The sequence below is a fragment of the Danio rerio genome, chromosome 14 (genome assembly GCF_049306965.1).
Source record: "Danio rerio strain Tuebingen ecotype United States chromosome 14, GRCz12tu, whole genome shotgun sequence".
NCBI lineage: Eukaryota > Metazoa > Chordata > Actinopteri > Cypriniformes > Danionidae > Danio > Danio rerio.
Genome location: NC_133189.1, coordinates 46,707,345 through 46,733,798, shown reverse-complemented (window position 1 = coordinate 46,733,798; position 26,454 = coordinate 46,707,345). Strand labels below are relative to the sequence as shown.

The 26,454-nt window shown below is 35.7% G+C and overlaps 1 protein-coding gene across 1 annotated transcript in view; it reads left to right on the top strand.

Moving 5' to 3' along the window:
- Positions 1 to 26,454, top strand: part of fgfrl1b (fibroblast growth factor receptor like 1b) — a 515,733-nt gene that overhangs the window by 14,841 nt on the left and 474,438 nt on the right. Inside the window, exon 3 of the mRNA XM_073921387.1 lies at positions 24,751 to 24,867. The gene's annotated coding sequence lies outside the window, so the exon portion shown is untranslated. The remainder of the gene's footprint in view (positions 1 to 24,750; positions 24,868 to 26,454) is intronic.

Genomic DNA, 26,454 nt, shown 5'->3' with positions numbered 1-26,454 from the left:
CTGCACTAAAAATGTACTCAAGGGAAAGTAAAAATACACATTTTTAAAACTACTTAGTAAATTACAGTTGCTGAAAAAAACTCCTCAATATCCGTAGTTTGAGTATTTGTAATCTGTTACTTCACATCACTGATAATAATCCATTTGCATTTGCCAAAGTTGATCGGCGCACAAAGGAAATAGTGCGAGACCAAAAATAGTTTAGCACAATTTGGTTCGCGGCTTGCTTTCTTTATTGGAAGAGCTGCGAGAATGTGCAAAATTGCTGGAGCATTTGAAGTACTTACAGCTATCGCACATGAACCCTGATAAATGAGATGTAACAGAAAATAGAATATAAATATATTTCCAGCTATTGCTCAGCAAAATCAGAGAGTGTTGATTAAAGGAGATGAAAGGAATTCTGAAAACAGGAACAAGGGAAGAAGAAAAAAAGCCAGAGTGGCTCAGTTTTCACTTTTCCTTCCCTGCCTTGAAAACAAGCCGATCAATGGAGCCCTTGTGGCCTACAGAAGTGCAATGATGTATCAGTTTGTCTGGAATTAAACGCTTTTTCTAGATTCTCTATTTTCAAAGCGCAGTAATGATGTGAGAGGGAGCAGCGGGGAGCTCTTTGTAACCTCCCTTGAGGATGAAGAGATGGAAGATTATGGTACTGTGGGATAGATTCAGCTTTCATAAACCCTTGTAGTGCAAACTCGGACAGTGGTGCAAGCAGCACATATAGGGTGAATCAATGTGCCATTTAATTGTATATAATTGTGGTACTCCACTGTAAATAATATCTGTTTTCTGTTTATTTAAGGTTGTGAATTGCATTATGGGACCAACAATTGTAATTTTAATTTAATTTCTAATTTACGTATTTTTTTGACAGAGTAGACAGAGTGAGTTTTAAAATGGTGGCACGCAAATTATTTCACACTGTTATTGTTATTTGGATAAATTGAATTTAGAATCATTCTGTCTGTTTACATGTTCTGTAGTAAGGTGCCAACATCCTCTAATATGTTTTGAGCTTGTCCAAAAAAAGGTAGACTCAAACACTATGTGTAAACAGGAACGCATCCCAATCACCGGCTTGTGATACATTTGATCACAATATATTCAAATCATCATTTCAATTCATCTTTATTTCTAAAGTGCTTTTTTACAATGTAGATTGCATAAAGTGCAAAGAAGCTTAACACAGATGAAGAAAAAGATAATGAAAACCCATAAAACTGTTCAAATTGTGGAACATTCCAGCAAGTCAGGCAGGCAGGAGAATAGTGGCAGAATCCTGGCAAATATCCATTTAAATTAAAACTGATTCAGTTCAGGTTAGCATGTCACTGTTGGAGTTTAATGTTGATAACTTAACAGTAGATATAAACAGGACCCAACTACCAAATTCATTCATTCATTCATTCATTCATTCATTCATTCATTCATTCATTCATTCATTCATTCAACTTAGTCTCTTTTATTTATCAGGGGTCACCACACTCCATCAACTGAATTGTTAAATTAAATAATAAAAAAAAAATTGGGCCAAAACAAATCAGTGTAGTGAACTTGAGATACTTCAAAATGTTGCGAGAGAGAAAGAAGTAATTACACAGCAGATTCTATCACATCTGTAACATTGACCAATAGAACAAAAAATCTGTCATAAACACTTACCAAACATCACTGTAAACAATGCTGGGTTCCATATAATTGATAATCATCAGCTTAATCTTGACACACTTCCGGTTTTGAGTACTTTTAAACATCTTCTTTGTCTTAAAGGATGCTTGTAATTGTTTTTTGTTATCTGGGTTTTTACAAATGGTGATTTTGTAATTTTGTGGTATTGTTTTTTGTGATTTTTATATGAAACTTTATGTGCTGCCTGCCGTCTTAGTAGGTCTCTCTGGAAGAAGAGGCAGTTCTGTCTCAATGTGATCTCCTGGCTATATAAAAAAATAATGAATAAATAATTTGTGTTGAGACAACATGAAGGAATTAATCTTTTTAACAAATTTAATATTTTTTTTAACAAATTTAATTGGCTTGAACAAAAACAATTACACTACCTGATAAAAGTATTGTTGCCTATCCAAATTTTAGGAACAATAAATAATAACTTGACTTCTAGTTGATCATTTGGTATCAGAAGTGTCTTGTATGAAAGGCAAAAGTCTTCAGATTATGTGTAATTTGCCAAAATAAAATATGATCAAGCCTTGATTTCTTATTATTTAATAAAGACAGTATGGTCTGACTTTGCTTAGACAAAATTTTTTTCACTTAATGGACCGCATGTATATAAATATATATTTTTATATTTAAAGCATGCTGCCATAAAAAAATGAAATAATATTGTGTATGACTTCCATGAGCTTTTACCAGTGCATACATCTCTGCAATGACTCAAATAACTTATTAATAAAGTCATCTGGAATGGTGAAGAAAGCGTTCTTGCAGGACTCCCAGCTTATCAATATTTTTTGGATTCATCTTCAATGCCTCCTCATTCATCTTATCCTAGATATGCTAAATAATATTCATGTCTGGTGACTGGGCCGGCCAATCCTGGAGCACCTTGACCTTTTTTGCTTTCAGAAACTGTGATGTGAAGTTTAAAGTATGAGAAGGAGCGCAATCCTGCTGAAGAATTTTCCTCTCCTGTGGTTGTAAAATTTAATGGCAGCACAAGTGTCTTGATACTTCAGGCTGTCGATGTTGCCATCCCCTCTGCAGATCTCTCGCACACCCCCATACTAAATGTAACCCTAAACTATGATTTTTCCACCACCAAACCTAACTGATTTCTAAGAGAATCTTGTGTCCATGCAAGTTCAAAAAGGTATTCTGCAGTATTTGTGATGATTAAGATGCAGTTCAACAGATGATTCATCAGAAAAATCTACCAAATGTTCAACTAGAAGTCCAGTTGTTATTTGTTGCTCTTGCAACTGGGATCAACAAGACTTTTGATAGTGTAAGTTGTCCCCACAAAAGAATTATATTGTTTCAGCTCATTTTACATAAGTAGTTTGAACACACAGCAAACGCCATTTGTTAAGTGACAGTATGCAATGTATTAGTATATCTAATGGAGTAATAGAGCTATTTTAGCAATACTGAGATGTTTTGATTTTTAAGTATGTTTTGTTTTCTGAAGTCATTCACTATTTCCGCCTATTCGCTGACATCATGCATACATTTAAAAGTTGTAATTTTAGAGGGGAAGCAATGTGTAGTCTGAAATATGTCTTTTTCACAACACAACAAGACATTATGAGGGAAAAAATCTAATAATCTGACACAGTGAACACTCAAAACAGTGTGTAGTAATGTCAATATTATGTTGAAGTTCTAAGTTATTCAATATTTAAAGGATAGTTCACCCCAAGTTGAAAATTCTGTTATCATCTATTGATTTTCCAAACTTGTACAACTGACTCTCTTCTGTGAAGCACAAAAGACAATATTTTGAAAAATACATTTATTCAAACGTCAGGTATTTTATTCATGCAATGCAATTCAATGGGCTCCAATGTTGTTTAGAAAGCTTTTAAAGTTCAAAATATCATATTTTGAGTTTCACCGAAGAAAGAAAGTTGTACAGGTTTGGAATCTAGGTTAGTGAAATCTAGCATCGCAGTAATATATAATGCAAGAATAATGATCTGAATGGAGTTACATCACTTGAGTTGTGTGAATATCTAAAAGCTTGTTTTTTTATTACTTTATCTCTTGCTTTCTCTAGGGTACAGCATAGTAAGTATCCTGTCAGTCTGGCACACCGTAAGTTCAGAAAGACCCAATCCCTTCACACGTTCACGCACAGACTCCCCTCCCATCCCAAACAGTGATAAATCAATTCCAGAACGGCCTCCTTGTCTGCAGCTCACTCAATCACTCACTCAGACACACAATCACACACAGACACACACTCCACACAAAGTAAACTCAACCAATCTCTCTCTGTCTCCCTCTTCTTGTCTCCTGTGGCCCTTGCAATTCACAGAGTCCCATTCTTGCCATATGGTGGAAAACCGAGAGAGCGTTACGCAGTTCCAGATTTCTGTGCCTAACAAAGTAGGTCTATGAATATATATGTACATACACACCCACAGGCTTATTCAAACCGGCCAACAAATCCAGAACAATCTGGATCACAGCGGTCTCAGAGGTGCCGTTTTAAAGTTCGTCACTTGTTTGTGTTGCATCTGCCACTATTCTACAATGTTCTATAACCAGATTGATCATGGTTTTCATTGATCATTGAGTTTATCTTCCCACATAACTTAGTAAAGTTGATTTGTCAGTGACCAGTAGAGACAAACCGCACTATGTTACAAAAAATACAACCAAATAAAAAATAACATAAAATGAAACTACAAGACGGCAAGCCACAGACACCAGCACCATCGCTCACAATAATCTGCATTAGTTTGTTTATTCATTCATTCATTTTCTTGTCGGCTTAATCCCTTTATTAATCCGGGGTCGCCACAGCAGAATGAACCGCCAACTTACCTACCAAGTTTTTACGCAGCGGTTGCCCTTCCAGCCACAACCCATCTCTGGGAAACATCCACACATACACACACACTAATACACTACAGACAATTTAGCTTACCCAATTCACCTGTACCACATGTCTTTGGACTGTGGGGGAAACCGGAGCACCCGGAGGAAACCCACGCGAACGCTAGGAGAACATGCAAACTCCACACAGAAACACCAACTGAGCTGAGGACCGAACCAGCGACCTTCTTGCATTGAGGCGAATGTGCTACCCACTGCGCCACTGCGTCGCCTCATTAGTTTGTTTAGTATTAGATAATCATCATTTACTCATCCTCCACTTGTTACAAACCTTTTGTTGAGCACTAATGAAGATATTGTCATAGTATTTGTTTATCTTTCTATGGAAGTTAATGGTCAGACCATCTTCTTTATTGTTTAGGAGAAGAAAGAAAGTCATAAAGATTTATAACCACTCGAGAGAGAGAAAATAGCAAGTACATTGTCATTTTTGTGTGAACTATCCCTTTAGGTAGGTTTAGTTAACCATAACGGTGCTAAATAGATGTTAGTTTTACACATTTAAAGCAGAAAATAACTTTAAATAAAACTAATAGCTTTCAGAAATGTCATTCCCATTACATTTGGCTATATAATTCCTTTAAACTTTTATTTTGTTGCATTACTAAAAAGAAAGAACAAATAGGTCTAAATGAATTGAGCTTAAGTTTCATTAAACCCAAAATATTCCTTTTATGTTCTGCCTCAGATTTTTTTTGCACTCATTTTATTATTAAAAAAAAGTACAAATCTTTCAGAGACAGGATTTGCACCGGTTGCAGTTATTGGAGTCCACACACATATGTCTGTGTCTGAATGTGAGCACACGTGCTTATGTGTTAACAGGGTCTCCACAGGATATTAAAGGCTCTTGAATCATCTGTCCAGCTGGCGGACCCACTGGTATACACACTTTCTCACACACACACACACAAACACACACACACTGCAGTTCACAGAAGGCACTCTGGCTCGCAGCCTACAAGCTGTTTAGGGGGAGGCATAATTACAACTCTCCTCCATTCCAGTCTCAGGGCATCCGTAGCAAGTTCTCTCTGAACACACATAAAGGACACCCAGAGAATCTGCTGTCTGAACACTCAGCTGGAAACTGCAAACCGAAATCTCTTCAGAAGGCTCTTTTTCGGTCTCTCTCACCCTCTCCACTGGTTTACATATCTCTGCCAGCCGTCGTTTTTCTTTCTCGCTCACATCTGGACGCGTAGTGGGGTACTGCATGGGTTAGAGGGGCGGTGGGGGGGGGGGGTATTTTCATAGGAAGTGTTTGAAGATGAACATTGTCTGGAAGCTGTATATCATCTCCCGTTATTCCCAACCCCCTTTTTCTTTAAGCATGAGCAGATCATTCCAGTCTACTCTAAACAAACCCAAGTCTCCTCCGTCTGATGGAGGACAATGAACTCTTTCACTCCTTTCCCCTCTCATCACTTGATTCGTTCCCATAAACATTCAGTTCCACCAGGTGCGCTTTATCGGAAGAGCAAATGAGAAAATAATTGACAGTGCCGAAATGATTCCAGGCACTAATTTGTTTAATGCCGTGTGACAGGGTCTCTTTTGTCTCCCTTGAGCTCATTGTGGTCTCACTAAGATGCCAAAGTGTGGCTTGAATGTGGAGGTGGGGTGATGACAAATATATGCAAAATAGCATGGGATTTGCAGCTCAATGTGATTGGACGATTACCCTGACAATGCAAGTAGCAAAGGGCCTCTGACAGAAAAAACTCCATTCTGAATTGAATTATAAGTGATTTTCATTTCAAAAAAGATCTGTTGTTAGCTTTGAGGGTGGTAATTGATTGTGTACGGTTTTGTTGAATGGATTTGTCGTCAGAAATTCAACATATGTATTTTTTATAATTCATTTAGAATTTACGTTGGATAGCTATATTATAAACACTCAGAAATGACGGTAAAACCACTGTCACTTGGTCGTAGTGTTGGTTGTATTAAGTTACAAAGTTTCACTGCTTTGAAAAAGTAAAGTATTAATTCAATTTATTTGGTAATTTAATAACAGTCAGTTTTAATATAGAGAGGTGGAGTAATATACATTGTGCAAATATCATTATCAAAGAATGCCTATTATTTATCAAGACAATTACTTAAAGAGCACATATTTTACTCCCTTTTTAAGATTTAAAGCCCCGTTTACACTAGTTTAATGTAGTTTAGTTTTAAAACGGCATTTTAGAATGTGTCATCCACACTAGCGTTTCACCCAGCATTTCTGAACAACTCTCCGTCTACACCAAACCACAGAAAACGCACATCTCTTGACCACACACACAAACTCTGGCATGCGCTGTAGCATATCTAGTCAGATGAGAGCTGTGTTTTGTTCATTAAGGATCTACCGCTGGATCCAATCTCACTATTTGTTAAACGTGATATTTAATTCATCTTGTTGTCTATATCTAACCACATTTTCCCCGACTTTGGTGTTTTAAATCTATTACTTGTTCTTAGGTAACATGTTTTGGCTAGGCGCAAAGATAAGTTAATAATTAATGTAACCATGTTCATTCTTTATATTGACTGATTGTTTGCCTTTATTTGCCATAATGTATAAACTTATTGTAAGTTATACTTTTATAATGGCCATTATTGATTATTAAAACTGATATTTAGCAAAAGAGAGTATGTTTCGTATTTTCAATGAAAATGAAAGGAGGCAGTTATGTTATAGGTTCCGCTTTGTTATAAATATGTATACAGTGAAGATGACGCTCATATATGCAGCCTGACGCCTCAACATTTCTGCTGTCTGTTAAGTTGTTAATATCAAAATGAAAATAGCGGTTTCCTATATCATGTTATCATGTTATTGTTAAGATGAAACAACGTCTGAAACATCCCCATCTCTTCTGTGGGAAACAGGAAAGGCAGTATTAAGAGGAAAAATAATTTCATACTCTGTTTACAAAAAAATAAAATAAAAATAAAGCGAAATAACATCAAGTTGAACTGGAACAGAAAATTATAGAATTAGAAGACATTGACATAAATAATCCAGCTGAAGAAACTCAAGATTTGCTAAGAAATTGTTAATAACAAAAAGATGAAACAACGAACGTATCAAACAGAACAAAATTGCAGGCATCAAAAGACTTGTTGACCTTTAACTTTTCTCTTGTAAAATCACTTGGAGTATCAATAAGATAGTTGTATATTTCAGGTTGGATGCCTTGGAGTAACGATTGATGACCAACTAATCTTCTCTGACCACATTTTTAGAACTGCTCGATCGTGAAGATTCGCACTCTATAACATCAGAAAGATCCGACCCTTCTTATCTGAACATGCAGCTCAACTCCTTGTTCAAGCTCTTGTTCTCTCCAAACTGCAACTCTCTACTAGCTGGGCTTCCAGCTAACTCTATCAAGCCTCTTCAGCTGCTCCAGAACGCAGCAGCACGAGTGGTCTTCAATGAACCTAAACGAGCACATGTCACTCCGCTGCTAGTCCGTTTGCACTGGCTGCCAGTTGCTGCTCGCATCAAATTCAAAGCTCTGATGTTTGCCTACAAAGTGACTTCTGACCTTGCTCCTTCTTACCTGCTCTCACTTCTGCAGATGTATGTGCCCTCCAGAAACTTACGTTCTGTAAATGAACGTCGCCTCGTGGTTCCATCCCAAAGAGGGAAGAAATCACTTTCGCTCACGCTCACGCTCAATCTGCCCAGTTGGTGGAATGAACTCCCTAACTGCATCAGAACAGCAGAGTCACTCGCTATTTTCAAGAAACGACTAAAAACTCAACTATTTAGTCTCTACTTCACTTCCTAATCTGCAATTGCCTCTCTGGATATCACACTAACTGTACCCAAAAAAAAAAAAAAAAGTACTAATACTTTCCTTCTTAGACTTTACAGACCTGAAACTTGCCTATAGCACTTATTCATTGTTGCTCTTATAGTTGTGTAAGTTGCTTCCTTGTCCTCATTTGTAAGTCGCTTTGGATAAAAGCGTCTGCTAAATGACTAAATGTAAATGTAAATGGATGCTTGGCCATTTCGTCTTATCCAGTATCCATTGGGAGAATGCTATCACAAATGCACCTGTCAGATGAACGCCGCTCACTTGAACGTTAATTTTGCAGAATAACTGTGCTTATCGCTGGGTGACAAGCTGTTATAATACACTGAAAGCATTATGTATATAATATATATAATATGTAATCAATATAACTTATTTCTAAGACAACAACAAACTTGGCACTATGCTAGCGCTCTTGTTGTTGTTTTTTTTCTGTAACCTCACTGCACACGCATCCTGAATGTTTACAAACATGGTAATTCATCTACAGGTCATAAAATGTTATGAAATTATACTTTTAAACTGAAGAGATATTAGCATCTTCTTTTCATCAGTATTTACAATTAATTTCTTCAACATTATTTTAGTTTTTGCTTTCCCTTTTGCATAACTTCATGAAAAAATGTTGATTATTGTTTTCTAGTTATTTTGTAGCACTAAGCACAGCCCTTGGTGTTATACTTGCTTTAAAAAAAGTGTATGCAAAATGTATTAAACATGCCTTTAACTTTTTTTGAAACTTCAGCTAAAATTGAACTTTACATTGGATTAAGAAAAATGAATCCAGAGTTGCACCACTGATTTCTTGCGTTTATTGCCGACTAAGCCAGTCTTTCATTAAATTCCTGTTCCAATACTCACTTTTTTTTTGTCCTACATTCCGTTCTGTATGTGTTTATCTGCTCGCTTCTTTTGCTGATGTGGCTGCTGTGACCGCTGTAATGAAACAAAGCTGTGTATTTCTCTGTTTGTCACAATAAAAGAACGAAAAGCTTGACTGTTTTTAAAGGAGACTGTTTGTAATTAAGATGATGACACCATGCTTAAAGCTGATTTACTGGTAATGACTAAATGGGTGAAAAGGCTCAAACCATATTAGCTCTATAAACCTAAACAGCCTCATCCACAGGGTATATAATACTGAACCTTATAGTAACTAGCAGTCCTTTATGTAAGCGGACAACAGTATAATGTCATGTATTAAGAAAAGAGCAATCAGTTTACTCCAGTTTAAATAAACTAGTAAGATATAAATATGAAAAATCATCCCTTTGCATGCAGCCAATCATTGTCCCGATGTTACATTTCAAACCAATCATATTTCTGTATCACAGTAGTGTGTCATCTGTCATGCTTGCGCTTTACAACAGGTGCTGATTAACTTGTATTTAAAATATAGATAGTATACACAACACTGCAGGACTTAATAAGTTTGCTTTAATCAGCTTGTAGTCTACATATCTATAATGGAGTTTAGGGTGCCGCTTTTTACAGGTAAGAAGTGTTTACCATGGTCTTCTGTAATTGACATTGCATTTGTCCCATTTTTTTTTACTATGGCAAGTGTTCTTTTTGGTGATTCAGAGAAATTGTAAAGCATATTTTTTAATTTGGTAAATAGTTAAGACTTACAAAAACAGATTCGGGGCGAGGCAGTGGCGCAGTGGGTAGTGCTGTTGCCTCACAGCAAGAAGGTCGCTGGGTCGCTGGTTCGAACCTCGGCTCAGTTAGCGTTTCTGTGTGGAGTTTGCATGTTCTCCCTGCCTTCGCGTGGGTTTCCTTCGGGTGCTCCAGTTTCCCCCACAGTCCAAAGACATGTGGTACAGGTGAATTAGGTAGTCTAAATTGTACGTAGTTTATGAATGTGTGTGTGTGGATGTTTCCCAGAGATGGGTTTCGGCTAGAAGGGCATCCGCTACGTAAAAATTTGCTGGATAAGTTGGCAGTTCATTCCGCTGTGGCGACCCCGGATTAATAAAGGGACAATAAAGGGATAAACAGATTATCCATAGGTCACAATGTTTAAAATAATCTGCAGAATGTAATCTATAATGCGAAACAGACAGTGGAGTTAAATTCGATTACACAATGAATGACTCATTTGTACCGACTCGTTTTAGTGAATAGAGCTTAAACATTGTAGCTTGATTCCTGAAAGGGTGATTCACAGTAGCTGTTCCCATTGATTCCCATACAAAAGTGAATCAGAAATAAATTGTCACCTTAGAATTATAAGGTTCTATCTGACATTTTTGTCAAAATTGTTTTATTGACATTCTTATTAAATGACAACTGATTGACATTATGGGACTTTTTTTACATTTAAGACTTTTTATTTAAAAAACAAAAACTTTGAAGCTCAACATCTCAAAATCATTCAGAACGCAGATAGAACCTTATAATTCCGAGGTGATGAAATGCTGTGACCAATCTAGTTCAATTTTCGAATGAACGACTCTTGGTTCTTTTCTAATCGAAAATCAAATTACGCAACAATTTTGGTCACATTTCAGGGTAAAAACAGGCTGTTATGTTTGTTATGTTATGTTATGTTGTTAGGCTTTGTTTTGTTAAGTGACGTTTTGTAATGTTATGCTATGTTGTGTTATGTTATGTTACATTATGCTATGTTACGTTGTGCTGTTATGTTTCATTTCATTATGCTATGTTATGCTATGTTACATTGCTTTTGATTACATTACGTTGCGTTACATTATGTTATGTTGTGTGTGTTATTTAGTTTCATTGTATTGCGTTACACTGTTACATTACGTTGCTTTACATCACGTTTTGTTACGTTACTTTGTGTTACATTGTGTTATGTCATGCGATGTTAAGTTACATTACATAATGTTCCATTATGTTATGTTGTTACATTTCATTTTGCTGTTACGTTAGGTTTCATTACATTGTTACATCACGTTATGTTTGTTATGTTACGTTGTTACATTTCGTTATGCTGTTACGTTATGTTTTAGTACATTTCGTTACATTACATGATGTTACTTTGCTTTATGTTAGTTATGTTATGTTGTTATGTTTCGCTACGCTATATTCTGTTATGTTACATTATGTTATGTTATGTTATGTTTGTTACGTTATGTTGTTACATTTCATTTCATTATGCTACGCTATGCTATGTAACGTTACGTTACATTATGGTATGTGAAATTTTAGGATTGTGAAAAGTCATTAAACGTATGCATGTATGCTATTATTTATTTAGGCTACTGCCAGAATTGGTTCTTGCTAAATAATATATTTTTTTAAATCATATTAAAATAGACATATACTTCTTTGTTTACATTTATTTTTCATAACAAAAGTAAACCCTTCAAGAGGGTTTCTTCATCCTTTTAAGATCCAAAGCCAGATATCTGCATCTACTTACAGTGTTTTTGTGCATCTGTTTCACAAGATGATGATGATTATTTCTATATTTTGATTTTGCAATAAAGCAGAAAATCATTTGGCTCAAAATCAGACAGAGCGTGTGCAACTTTAAAAAGCATGTGGCTCATCACAACCTCATATTTGCTCTTGTATATTCTGTCTCTGATTTTCAATGGCTCGTGTCAGAGGCCCACAAGGATATTGTGGTTTTTCTGCTGAACTCGACGAAAAAAGGTTTACTTTCTGCAGGCCAGTGTGTGTGCGTGAGGTCATGTGCTTGTGTCTGTACAATGAAAGACTGAAAGAGGGAAACAGTAAACAAAAGTAATTGATGGCACATATGTGGATTGTGAATGGCGATACCATTCATCTACCCTTCTGGGAGATCTAGCTCTGACAACCGGCTACCAGCCACTGCATTCCTGTTTTTCCAGAGCAGCCACCGCTTGCTTAGAGAGCACCCAAGAGCACATGTCCAAACAAAGCCAGCTGTTGTGCTTTAGCGCAGTTATATTTTTGAACTGACATGGTATGATTCCTTATCGTGCTCAAACAACATTTGCAGGGGTTTTAGGATCATTTTTGTGGTCTCACTGCACCACTTCGTTTCTGTTTTGGTTGAGGAACAGAATGCATTCCCCGGGCCTCAATAAAATTTGATTAGTTCCACTTGAGGACCGAGTAGTTAATGAAGTTTGGGTTGAATCTAATATAAGCATGACTATTTAACGGGAAAAGGCCATATTGTAAGACGTGCATTGGCATCAAAAACAACTCAGTGGAAAATTTCTCGTCTTTTTTGACAGGAGTTTTGCAGAACGGCCATGGAATGAATCAGTGAATACAAACTGTTTTCTAATCTTTAAACATTTCGTAAATGTGTGGAAGGAGGGCACAGTAAAAATGAAATGGCGTTGAGAAAAATGCAAAGCGTACAATAGGTGAAGCACTGGTTTTGCAGTATGAGTCATGTTTAACCTGATGTTTTAATTTGATTTTTTATTTTATTTTAATAGATCTTTTTCAGCGTATTAACTTTTTACTGTATGTTTTAGTGTAAAGTCATCTCTCAAAATTGTTATATACTTTGATTTCAGCATCAATAGTGCAATGTGATCATTCTCAATATTTGCTTTGCAGGATTTCCAATATTGTCTGTATAATAATTCACCATTTGCATGTGGTTTTGTGGCCTGTGACTGTATGAGAAATTTTAAATCATTTCAAGCATAATAAATTGTACTGTTAGTAACGATTCATTTTATTATTTTATTTTAGGTGCGACTTTTTAACAATCTGTAAGGGGTCTACAGATGAAAAATAGCCATTCTTGGCTAATTCTGGCACATTTTACAGTTTATTAATATTTATTTACATTTACATTTACATTTTAATGTTTATTAATGTGCATTGACCCTGTAAACAAATAAACTAAACTAAATTAAATTCATTTTATTTTTATTATTCAATTACTGTAATAGAATTCTGTTAGGTGCATTAAAGGATAAATACTGTTTGTTTAAATTGTATATTTTTTCGGATAGTTACACTTAGATATTGCTCGATAATATGCTTGATAATAAGCAGGTTTGCTGCCAGGGAGAGTAGCCTGAGCTTGGAGATAATTGAGTCCAGGACTCCCGTCTGGTTAAGGGGCATGTAAAGTGGTACGAGATCAGGTAGTTCTCAAGAACTCCTCCTGGTAAAGAAGGAAAAGGGTGATATGGGGTGGACGGGGGGATTCTTCAAAAAATGAAGATAGGGGAGTAATACTAAGTGGGCTATTTATAGTGTATCTTATTTATAGTGCTGCCTGCTCCTCCCAAATTTGCTTATAAAACATCACATATGGAGCGGAATCACTTTCCTCATATATATATATTTCTCTGTGTTTCTGGCTGAAGATAAGTAACTGCTTACGTAAAAGTGTTTTTTATGCAATTTGTTTAAAATAATATTATTTCAATAGTTCACACTAAGATAATGCTCGACTATAATAGCAGGTTTGGCATGCTGTCCCGGGAGAGAACCCTGAGCTCGGAGATAGATGAGCGCAAGGTTTCCACTTGGTCAATGAGCATTAGGAGGGATGCAAGATCAGGTATTTCTTGAGAGCCCCCCAGTTTGTTTTTTACCTATACTTTGATTAATAAGGTGGTTCTTTAAGAATCCATTCAGTATGTATGCGTTAAGTGCCAGTGACTTTTATTACAATTCACCTATGTTACATGTTTTTAGACTGTGGGAAAACCCACGCGAACATGGGAAGAACATGCAAACTCCGTGCAGAGAGTGCCGACTAGTTGAGTTAGAACTTGAACTATTGGGCCTCCTGCTGCGAGGCAGCGCTTGCCACTGAGCCGCCGTGTCGCCCGATCCTAGAATTGAGGAGAAGGGAAGTATCGAGGGAGGAATTTCCAAAACAAAGATACTGTAGAGAATGCAGTTTAGGCATGATATTTATAGTAATTTTGGAATAAGATTAGGCTAGCTAATGATTACCCATAAGGACCAGTTGAAGTCGATCATATCATGTCCTTCTTTCGAAATTTGTTTATAAAACTTCACATGCAAATTTGTTTATTTTTTTTCCGACAAGGCATTAAAGCGATTAGTTCACCCAAAAATAAAAATGTACTCAATTTGTACTTTTTCCCAATTTGGTATAAAACTTTATGAGTTTCTTTCTTATGTTGAACACTAGAGAAGATATTTTGAAGAAAGCTTTAAACCTGCAACCATTGATATCTATAGTCATACATGTCAATGGGTACAGGTTTTCAGCTTTCAGCAAAATATCTTCATTTGTGTTCAACAGGAGAGACTCAGACAATTTCTAGGTGAACTTTAAATTGTTGTTTCACACACATATACTCGCAACAGCAACAATGCAATGGAAATGACTGTGCAAATAATTACAAAACAAAATTGTATTACAAGCAAATTGTATAATGCACATGGTCACATGAATATTAGACTTAATATTTAGCATAATACAACAAAACCACAATGTTTTCTAATTAATAATTATATAATTATATTTGTGCTTATAAATGTGCTGTAGAAGGGCACAGTAAAAATGAACTGGCATTGAAAAAAATGCAAAGCATGTAAGAGGTGAACCACTGGTCGTGCGGTACGAGTCACGTATTTCCTTAATCTTTTAATTTGGATTTTTTTTCCCCAACCTTCCTTCTGTCAGTAGCAAGATAGGTCAGTCATCCCGAGCACATGATGGTTGGAGGGGGGGGTTGGCCAAGTGGACGCCGGGAGGGAAGGCATCTCGTTTTGGGAGATCACAGGATCTATGGGGCGACTCAGAGATTGCAAATCACTGATCTGCTTGTGGAGGGGAGTAGAGGAAGCATTTATCATCAATCTGAATCTTACTGATTTGTGTTCGGAGTCCACTGGAGGCCATTGGCTGCTTTCCGTGATTAATGTGGTTGTCTCATGACTAAAATAAAAAGTTGGAATTTTAAAGGGCAAGTGTTCATATAAGAGAGATTGTGAAGAATAATGGCCCATTCAGATCCAGCACATGTATTTGTTGTGAATTTTCGTTGAGAGCAAGAATGTGAATATGGAAACAAAAATATTCTTGTAAGATTAGCATTTTTTTACTGTCCGAAACAAAATAAATAGGTTGAAAAATTTTAAAGGGGTATAAACCTCAAACTGAAAATTATATCGCCTTCATAACTTCATAAAACGTTCATCCATATTCAGAACACAATTGAAAATATGAGAGAGATATTTATATTTTCATTTAAAGACCCACATTTATAACGCTAAAAAATAGCTTAAAGAGATTAATAAATAAATAAATAAATAAATAAATAAATAAACAAATAAATAAATAAATAATTTCCCAGAGATGGGTTGTGGCTGGAAGGGCATCCGCTGCGTAAAAACTTGTTGAATAAGTTGGCGGTTCATTCTGCTGTGGCGACCCCGGATTAATAAAGGGACTAAGCCGACAAGAAAATGAATGAATGAATAAATAAATAAATAAATAAACAAATTGGTCACTTTATTTTGATGATCCGTTTGTTGAATTTAAGTTACATTGCATCCACTGTACATGCCAACTAATTCCCATTAGATTATAAGTAGATTGTTAGGTTGGGGTTAGGGTTAGTGTAATTGACATGTACTTGCAAAATTTCTTATAGTCAGTCAAATGTCTGTTGATAGAGCAGAACTAACAGATATTAAGCAGACAGTCTACTTATAATCAAATGGACCATCAAAATAATGTGTGACTAATAAATTCTTATGAATCAAGAAGTTTGATCCAAGTCTTGAGCTTCTCCTGACCAACTTTTTTATCTCTACTGTTTCAATTTCATATGTGAATACAAATCTAAATTGAATCTATTTTTTGTTATTAAACAAACAAAAGAGGACTTAGATTAAACAACAAAAATAAACTGTATATTTAATTTTGACTTTCATATGAACAATTCCTGATGTGTTTTAAAGAGGTGGTCCGATATTATATTTTAAACTTTAGTTCATGTGTGAAACTAAGCAACATCTCTAAAACAGCTCATTCTCTTTCTATTTGGGCTTCCAAAGGACATTAAACAAAAAGAGATTTTGATTTAATTTTAATTATGTTCCAGAGAATTCTAAATATATATATATATATATATATATATATATATATTTTTTTTTTTAACCCTTAAAGTATAACCTTTCTATTTATAGATACACGACCATGGTTTCTTTTGAAAGAATGTTTATTCATATCGTAATGTGCATTATTATAAAGTCAGGGGCAGAGGCATATTTCTGAAATAGCTTTCTTTTACTTGTCAAGCACAATATAGTATTTTCCTTTCTCATCGTGCACAAAGGAAATGAACTCAATAACAGTAACTGCTTTAATTGAATAATACAGCAACTTTCCTCAACACTTATTGGAGTTAATCTTATATAATTGCAAGATTTTTTTTTTTTTTTTTTGCTGTTAGCCCTCAATGATTAAATTGGTCCAAATAAGTTTCATTTAAAATTAAATTGTCTTTGAAGTTTCTTCACAAAAAAGTGTAATTGTAATTATCGTAATTTTCCCATTATAGCAGACATTTAGGGAGACAGGATTTTTAAAAGATTATGAAGATTTTGTTTCTAATGTTTTAATGCTAACATTATACTAGGAGTGGACTTTCAAGATTTAACTTATAGATATTTTTTGGAACAATATTTGCATTCATTTGACACAATGATTGCATCCATGCAGTTATTGTGCACGTAGTTAATGCAGTTTAGTATTAGAATGTTGTTAAGATAATGCTAAACTGCATTAACTAATACACTAAAATAAGTGCAGTGTGTGTAGTATGATCCAAATCGATCACTTGTATGCAAGGCTAGACAGAATCTGTGGAAATTTCTTGTTATTTTAGAATTTTGTGGAAAAAAAAAATTCATTGTGCTGAATAATTTTTGGGAGTATATAGTAACTAAACACTCAAAACATAAAATAAAAAAACACCATCTTTTTTACTTTAATTTGAAGTTTACAGTGCAATTTGATCCAAAGGGGTAAATGCACACAGACTTTGCACTGTTCGTCAGCCAGCCCAAGTGCTACCAGTGAGCTGTCTTTCCATTACAACATGGCCATATTTCAGTTATCAGATTTCTTTAAAAATCATTGATCTTTACTGCCTGATAAATATACGATATAAAGTGTGTCTCAGACCAGATAAGAAGCACTGCATTAAATTCCATTATTCCCTGCTATGTCTGTAAAATTCATTCATTCATTTTCTTTTCTGCTTAGTCCCTTTATTAATCTGGGGTCACCACAGCAGAATGAACCAACTTATCCAGCATTTTTTGTACGCAGCGGATTCCCTTCCAGTTGCAACCCAGCACAGGGAAACATCCATACACACTCATTCACACACATACACTACAATTTAGTTTACCCAATTCACCTGTACTGCATGTCTTTGGACTTGTGGGGAAAACCGAAACACCCGGAGAAAGCAGAGAACATGTAAACTCCGCACAGAAACACCAACTGACCCAGCCGAGGCTCAAACCAGCAACCTTCTTGCTGTGAGTTGACAGTGCTACCTACTGCGCCATCGCGTCGCCTGTCTGTAAAATATGAAAATTTATTTTACCCCAGTATTTTCAATGGAGTTTCAGCGCTAGACTAGTCTTCCATCTTGTTTTTTGCTCGAACAACTAAATGAATGTCTATTTAACAGATAATGTCTTAATTACATTACTGTTCCATGTCTGATGTGTCTGTGTTGTGTTTATGTAGATGTTATTTCACATGTGTTTGTTCCATGTGCTTCTGTTTATAGCATGTGTTTCCTTTGTTCTGTTTTCCCGCCGTTTGTTTATGTTTATTAGTTCCACCTGTTTTGTCACCCCTGTTTGTAATCTGTTCAATCTTGTCCTGTGTATATATACCCCTGAGTTTGTTTGGTTCAGGGGTGTCTACTCAACACACCTGCAAGGATGTTTCTAGAAAGTCTAGTAAGAGCTTGATTAGCTTGCCCAGGTGTTTCTGATTAGGGTTGAAACTAAACTTTGCAGAACACCGGCCCTCCAGAACCGAGTTTGGACACCCCTGGTTTAGTTCTTTGTCTGGTATTGTATTGTCAAACTCCATGTATTGACTGCGTTGGATGTTCTAGTTCCTGTTGTAAGTGCTTTTTGTTGATAAGTACGTGTTTTTTGTAGTGGTGGGCAAAGCGAGGCTTCGTGAAACACTGAAACAGTCGAAGCAAATGTGTCGAAGCTTCGAAATGTTTCGAAACTCCACTCTACAGTGACATCTAGTGGTCATTTTTTTATGTATTGCACTGAAACAGCTTCAGCAAAGAACAGTTGAACAAATTGAGGCATTAAAGCCCACTTTGTATGCTTGGACCTTCAATTAATTTAGTACAGTGGATTAGGTGTCAGACTTTCATGTGGGGATAGTAGGTTCGAAGCCAACCTGATTCAGTTGTTTTGAAATGCTTTAATACCAGTTGGCAATGCTTTGCTCTTGTATCGCTTTGTTTCAACATTGGTCTGATATCCGAATAAACAATTTGTGAATAAATATGTCTTGTTTTGGTCTTAAAACAGGGTTGTTGCTAGATCAGAAACGGTGGCCTGAAGTTATCAAGAATTATTTATATTATTCATTAAATTTCCCATTTATGGTATTTTATTAATGTCTACCCAAACCCTAAACCCAACCACACTGTAAAAATATTTATTATTGTTTTACAGTGTTACAAAAATGATGCTAAATTGATGGCATAACTGCAGCTGTATCCTATTTAGGCTAAAACAGAAAAATGATTAAAATACATAAAACCATATTTGAGCAAGTCAGGATTCGAACCGAAACGTCATGCAAAGCATAGAAACAGCATGCACACGCACAGTCCACTAGGCCATAAGAGACAGGGTTTATTCTTGACCTTGGCAGCCAAATGCAGACCCGCCAGGTCTCGAAACGTTTCTAATGCCTAGTTCACACTAGAGGATTTTAAGCCTGATTTGAGCCCGATTTGGAAGTTAACGAGCTCGCCGACAGATCGGGCTGTGATCGGGAAGAAATCTGCGGGTGCTTGGCGCTCGCCGCTCTTTATGTGTGAACTACTGAGCAACGCATCAACGAGGCTCGCTGACGCGTCGCCGACACCTCGCAGACGGAAATCCAACATTCAGCATGCTAAATATTCCAGAGCAGTCGGCCGACTCAACCCCATGTGTGGTCAGATGTAGTGACAAGCTACAGCCAATGAGAGAGCATATCAGCATGAGCTGAATGGCTGTGTGTTCAGGAGCTCAGCAGAAACATCTGTGATTGGTCAGAATGGGCATCGGTGCACTCGCTTCATTCTGCGTTAGCACAGACATGAGAGTAGGCTATATTAACAGTGGAACTAGAATTCTGTAACTATTAGAATTTCCATACTGCTTATTCTGATCGTTCTCATATGAAACGCCATATTGTCACAACATATTTACATTCAAAGCTATTTCTGAGATATTACAATTAAGCTTTGAATGTCTGGCATCATATTTAATGACACCATTACCCTAAAAATATAATATTTTTTTGGTAATACAGCCTATAAATATGTAGTTAAGATACTAAAACACTTAAAGGCTTGGCTTTCATTTTCACTTTCAAACAGGAGCTATTTAACAGCACAGAATATGCTGTTTTGAAAGATATCTGAAGTAAATTGATGTTATTGCCATCAGAAAGTTTTGTTTATGTTAGCAGGAAGTTGCCAGGCAAGAAAATGCACACATATTTAAAGTCGCAGCGAAAAGTATCAGACATGCATGCAGTCATTTTGACCAATATGGTAATTTAAGGCAGAAATGCTCAGTTCTTTACTGTTTTGTAATAAAAAAAAATAACAATGTCAGAAAGAAATACACTGATAGTTAGAAAACGGCAGGGTGTTATAAATATGTTAGTTTTATTTCAAAGAGTTATAAAATTACAAAAATTAAAAACTCTTTGTGTATCTATCCACTCAAACCTTGCAGATGAGTGATTAATCCGCTCATAAATCAGCTGATTTGACGATGTTTTTAAATGCTTTCTCCAAAGCTTGAAAAGCTGTCAGTGATGTAATCAGCACACAAGCAGCCAATAGTGTTCAGCTTTTTTCTGACGACTCCTCCCTCAAATTTTCATTGGCTGTGGTTTGGTAGCTTGAATGAGCTGATGGGGAATGAGATGTTGTCAGATCATGTAGTGTGTGACCCCCCCTCTTGTGGATCGTTCACGGAGTGTTGCGTAGTGTGAACACCACAGAGATCAAAAGACACAAAGTCAAGTCATGTAGTGTGAACAGCACAGCGATCTGCTGATGTTTAAAATCCTGTAGTGTGAACTAGGCTTAAGCTGATCGATGCTTTGAATCGCTTTAGTCACGTGACTAGGTGTTTTGAAACACTTTGGTCACGTGACTTGGGTGCTTCGGATCATGCTTCGGTGCAGTGTTTCGAAACACTTGCGCTTCGGGATCTTAACACTGTGTCGAAACGTCAGTTTCACGTCAGCCATCCCTAGTTTTTTGGATAACTTGGATTTGTGAGTGAGCCTCCTGTGACAATTACACATCGATGCTGTAAGAGGAACCTAATGAAAGTGAAAATAGTCACAGAAACCTTTGACTGGAAGTTTATTATAGGCTAATAAACACTAGCTGTGCATACACTCCATTAGATCCATTTGTTTGACAAACAAAGCAAGTCTCTCATGTTATATATTAAAAGACAAAAAATAATACTTTATACTAATTCTATAGATTAATTTTGAGTCTTTCAGAAAGTCTTGTAACTTTCAGATCTATACCACCTTGTGCCCAGAAAATGAGGGACATGATGAGGGAGGAAAAACAGACTAGTTGCAAGTAACATCAGTTTCTGTTCTGTGGGGAACAGTGTGTACCATGGCAGTGGAGTGGTCAGGAAATGTCATTTTTACCAGTAGTGGCTATTATAACATGCCATCTAAAAATACACCCTCTCTCTGCCCTTGCCTTTGCCTGTCTGAGCAGAAACACACATCTGCCGCTCTGCTGTGGGTGCAACACCAACGATCTGTGAATGATACTGTGATACTGTATGCTTCCTCACCTCACACATATTAAATTGCATGCAGAAGGCATGGTAACAGGAATATCGTGCTTTAAAAATCTGTTCTAGTAGGATTGCTTTGACTGATGTGTGCTGGAGCATTCGTTTCTTATCAAAATAACCTGACTTTCAAACACTACACTAACCTTACAGCCACAATATAAATATACAGTAGAGTAAGTTCTTGTCTGAAGTCAGCTGTTTTTGTGTTTTTTTTTTATGTTGTGTTTTTCTGTGATTTTTATTGTTTTAATTTTTTTATTGTTAGTTTTCACTATTATTATTATTATTATTATTATTATTATTATTATTATTAAACGGAATATATAAAAACTGTTCTGATAATCTCCATAAATACTTTTTAAAATTGTATTCATTATTTTTATTTAACTAAAAATAATATGTAAACATAATAAAACTGTTCTGATAATCTCCTACAATAGCGAAATAATGATGATGATAATACCAGTTATACTCTTTTGTGAAGAAACTTTGAAGACTGAAAGACATTGATATTTTGGTGGTGGAAAGACATTAAATATTTTGAAATGAAGCCATATTATCCCAACCCAATCATTATAGTCTGACAGCAAAAATATATAAATATATTAGGTCTTTATGTGAGATTTAATTTAATTTAATTTAATTTAATTTAATTTAATTTAATTTAATTTAATTTAATTTAATTTAATTTAATTTAATTTAATTAATTTTCTTGTCGACTTAGTCTCTTTATTAATCCGGGGTCACCACAGCGGAATGAACCGCCAACTTATCCAGCAAGTTTTTTCGCAGTGGATGCCCTTCCAGCCGCAACCCATCTCTGGGAAACATTCACACACACTACGGACAATTTAGCCTACCCAGTTCACCTGTACTACATGTCTTTGGACTGTGGGGGAAACCGGAGCACTTGGAGGAAATATAAAATATTTCTTAAATGATGTTTAACAAGGCAAGGGAATTTTTTTTTAAATAAACTTTTCATTTTAAATGTAATTTGGATTTATTTTAATTGTATTTTATTTTATTTTTATGTTAATTTGTTTTATTATATTTAATTACATTTTATTCTATTATATTTTTATTTTATTGCCTTGTTTTATTTTTTTTATCCACCCATCATTATTTCATTATTTCGTTATTATTACAACTTTTCTAATGCACCCTTATTATAATCCAGCCTTGCACTTTTTAACTATGAAAATCCACCATAAAATATGAATATTACGTCTTTGAAAAAGTAGGATAATATGAACAGAGAGTTCATTAATCATGAATCATTTCAGCATTTATTGTGTGAAAATCATTTAAATATTTTTTTTTACCCGAATTGCCCATGTTCCTTTAGCTGTTGCATCATTTATGTGATGACCAAACTTTTTTCCCCTAATAAAGTTTTATCAAAAGTGGTTACCATGGAGACAACAGTGCCAATGTTGAGCTTGCTTCGAATTAAATATGAAGCTTTTGATGTGCAAAGATAAAAGACATACATCATTTGTGGGCAGAATATTGTGTGCCGTTTTAATCAAGATATTTTTTAGTTAGTGCAAAGAGTGTAGAAATATTAACTTGTCTTAACAAGATGATTTAAAAAAAAAAAAAAAACCTTAAGTGTCAAATAGCAGACATCCCTTCGAAACAAATCTCAAAAATCAAAGTAGTTGACTTTACTGACCCATGTAACTGTATATATGGAACATCAGCTACACTCACCGGCCACTTTATTAGGTACACCTGACCTACTGCTCGTTAATGCAAATTTCTAATCGGCCAATCACATGGCAACAACTCTGTGGATTTAGGCATGTGCACATGATCAAGACGATCTGCTGCAGTTCTTCCAGCAGGATAGCACGCCATGTCATAAAACATGAAACATCTCAGAATGGTTTCTTGAACATGACAATGAATTCACTGTACTCAAATGGCCTCCACAGTCACCAGAACTCAATCCAATAGAGCACCTTTCTAATGTGGTGGAACTGGAGATTCGCATCATGGATGTGCAGCCAACAAATCTGCAGCATCTGCGTGATGCTATCATGTCAATATGGACCACAATCTCTGAGGAATAGTGCAGGACCTTGTTGAAGGTGTATCAAATAAAGTGACCGGTGTGTATATATTTACATCATTGGTTGCAAATTTTACTTAAAACCCTGAATATCAGAATAAATAATTCTACACAAAATTATATATATATATATATATATATATATATATATATATATATATATATATATATATATATATATATATATATATATATATATATATATATATATATATATATATATATATATATAAAAAATAAAACAAATCTTCACATCCTGAAAAACTGCATTAATATTAGCAATAAAAACTGGACCCGAAAAAAACTGCTGTGGCTCTTTTTTCCTACATAATAAACGACAGCAGGAAACATCTTAGAAAATCTATTAATCAAACATGCTGCTAAAAAAAAGTGTTTATGTAACATGCACTATTTTGAATTATAATAATTTTACAGTTACTTATTCAGAATTAGCCAATATATATATAGTCCTTAATGTATTTAATATGCAAAATAAAAAATAAATAAAATACGACAGTGATATGAAATAGATTTTGCCTTAAAACCATAAAGATAAAAAAAGTGACTTATTTTAGTTTAACCATCAGCTTAATAAGGGTGGGATAGTGGCTCAGTGGTTAGCACTGTCGTAACACAGCAAGAAGGTTACTGGTTCAAGTCCTGACTTGGTCAGTTGGCATTTCTGTGTGGAGTTTGCATGATCTCCCCATGGTTGCGTGGGTTTCCTCCGGCTGCTCCGGTTTCCCCCACAGTCCAAAGACATGAACTGTAAGTGAATTGGGTGAACTAAATTAGCCGTAGTGCATGAGTGTGTGTTAATATGAGAGTGTATGGATGTTTTCCAGTACTGAGTTGCAGCTGGAAGGTCATCCGCTGCATAAAACATATGCTGGAATAGTTGGCGGTTCATTCCGCTCTGGCAATCCCTGATAAATTAGGGACTCAGCTGAGGGAAAATAATGAATGAATCAGTTGTATCATTTTGTCCTACATATACTTAAATTGGACCTGTTTAATAGGAATGTTTTATAAATGTTATTTTAAGAATGCTTTACCTTAACAGTTACACAACACACTATATTCCACAATGTGTAGTATCAAGTCTATTCTACAGTATAGACACCATCAAACATAGTTTGTGCATGCTATTCTGTATCAGTAGGTCGTCTGTGCTTATTTATTTAGTTTGTTGTCTTATCCTTCATTCTCCTTCTCTGTTTCTCTCTTTCACATGTCTTGCAGATATCCTATAGTGTGACGCTCTTTGAACACCGCTTCATAAACCGGGTGAGATGTTGTTGGGGAAAGTGAGAGACACACAGTGACACACTGCAAGACTCCACTCACGGGAGAGCACAGGTACATTTGACAGCAGCAGCTTTCCTCAGTCTTTTTCTCTCATTTCGTTCTGCACGGCAAACAAGAGACAGGGAGAGAGGCAGTAAGAGACAGAAATGACTCGTTGACAGAAGTGGAACTTTTAACCATAGACTCTACAAACACGTGCATGCACAAGAGTGCACATACACATACACGTGCTGCTTCTATGGCCGCTTTTGGCCCTGCAGACCTTTTGTTCAAACGGCTTTCAGCCCTGTAAACAGATTAACTGGTCTACTAGCAATAGATGTTTCCATTCACATTTTTATGCACATTTTGCATACCTGTCAACCCTACCGTTTTTCCTGGGATTCTCCCATATTTTACAGTTTTATCCCGCTATGATCCCTTAAAGGTATTTTCCCGTATTTCTCCCGTATTTTCAGTCTTTCTCTGAAGGGTGCAAATAAACATTAAAGAGTCGAGCTTCCCTATACGCAACCCATACCGCCGAACCGCAAGGGGCCGCCCCTTGCTCTTGAATGTGAGTCTGTTCTGTGCTTTTGCTTTGTTTAGACACAAAAACACATTGAAATAAACAAAAACGGCATGATTCCCTTTCTTTTCCTCAAAACAGTCATATAGAGGGGCATGACTGTCAGCTGACGCGCTCCATAGTGATAAACAGACACTGTTTCCCAAAGGGATTCTGTACTCGTGATTTGAAGCAGAGCAAAAGTCTGGGTTTTGGGTGCATGTTTAAACAGACATATACACATAATTAATAATATTAATATCTAAGATGTTGATCTTGGTGAGTTTTTTTTTTTCAAACAAATAATTTCATCCTAAATGAGCATAAACAGTTAGAAAAGCAGTCGAATGCTTTCATTTCAATGTTAGATGTGTGCATTTTTAAAGTGACACCTATTATTTAATGTAACCAAACGGAAAAAAAATCTAAATAAATCATTCATTCGTTGCTCTTTAATCAGCATGTGTACGTTACACAGTGAAGAAATGGCTAATGAGATGTGATTCTATTTCATTATAATAGCTATTCATTTTAATAAGCTGAACTGTTTGCTAATTTATTTGCTGCTGATGTATTTATTTTTTCTTTTATTTACAATAAAACAGCTCCAAATGAGCTTATTTAGTAGTTTGGGAATTTTTTTAAAGGAGGTCGGGGCAATGCCTCATGATAGTGGGCATATCCCTTATTTTCACATGCCAATATGCATTATGACCAGCTAGCTAAACATAATTAACACCATCTTTAATGTTGTTTTAGCCAATCTGAAATGCCTGAGCCAAAGTCAGAAGTCAAAATCACGATGTGCCAATACGAAATGTAAAATACTTTGCTCTGGGTTTGTTTTGTTGCACGTTTCAGCTGATAAATCCACTAGAAGGTGCTGTCTACATTTTTTATTTTTACATTTTGCTGTCTACGAATCTGAAACTTGCAGTGTATTTTCACTACAGCATCAAATCTATGATCAGTTCTACTGTCAACGCTACAAAGCCACTGCTCTTTGGTGTGTCAAATTATTGCTTAGCATGACTGTTTTAATCTGTTGGAAGACATCATTCTTCACACTTTCAGTACACACAAACATATTG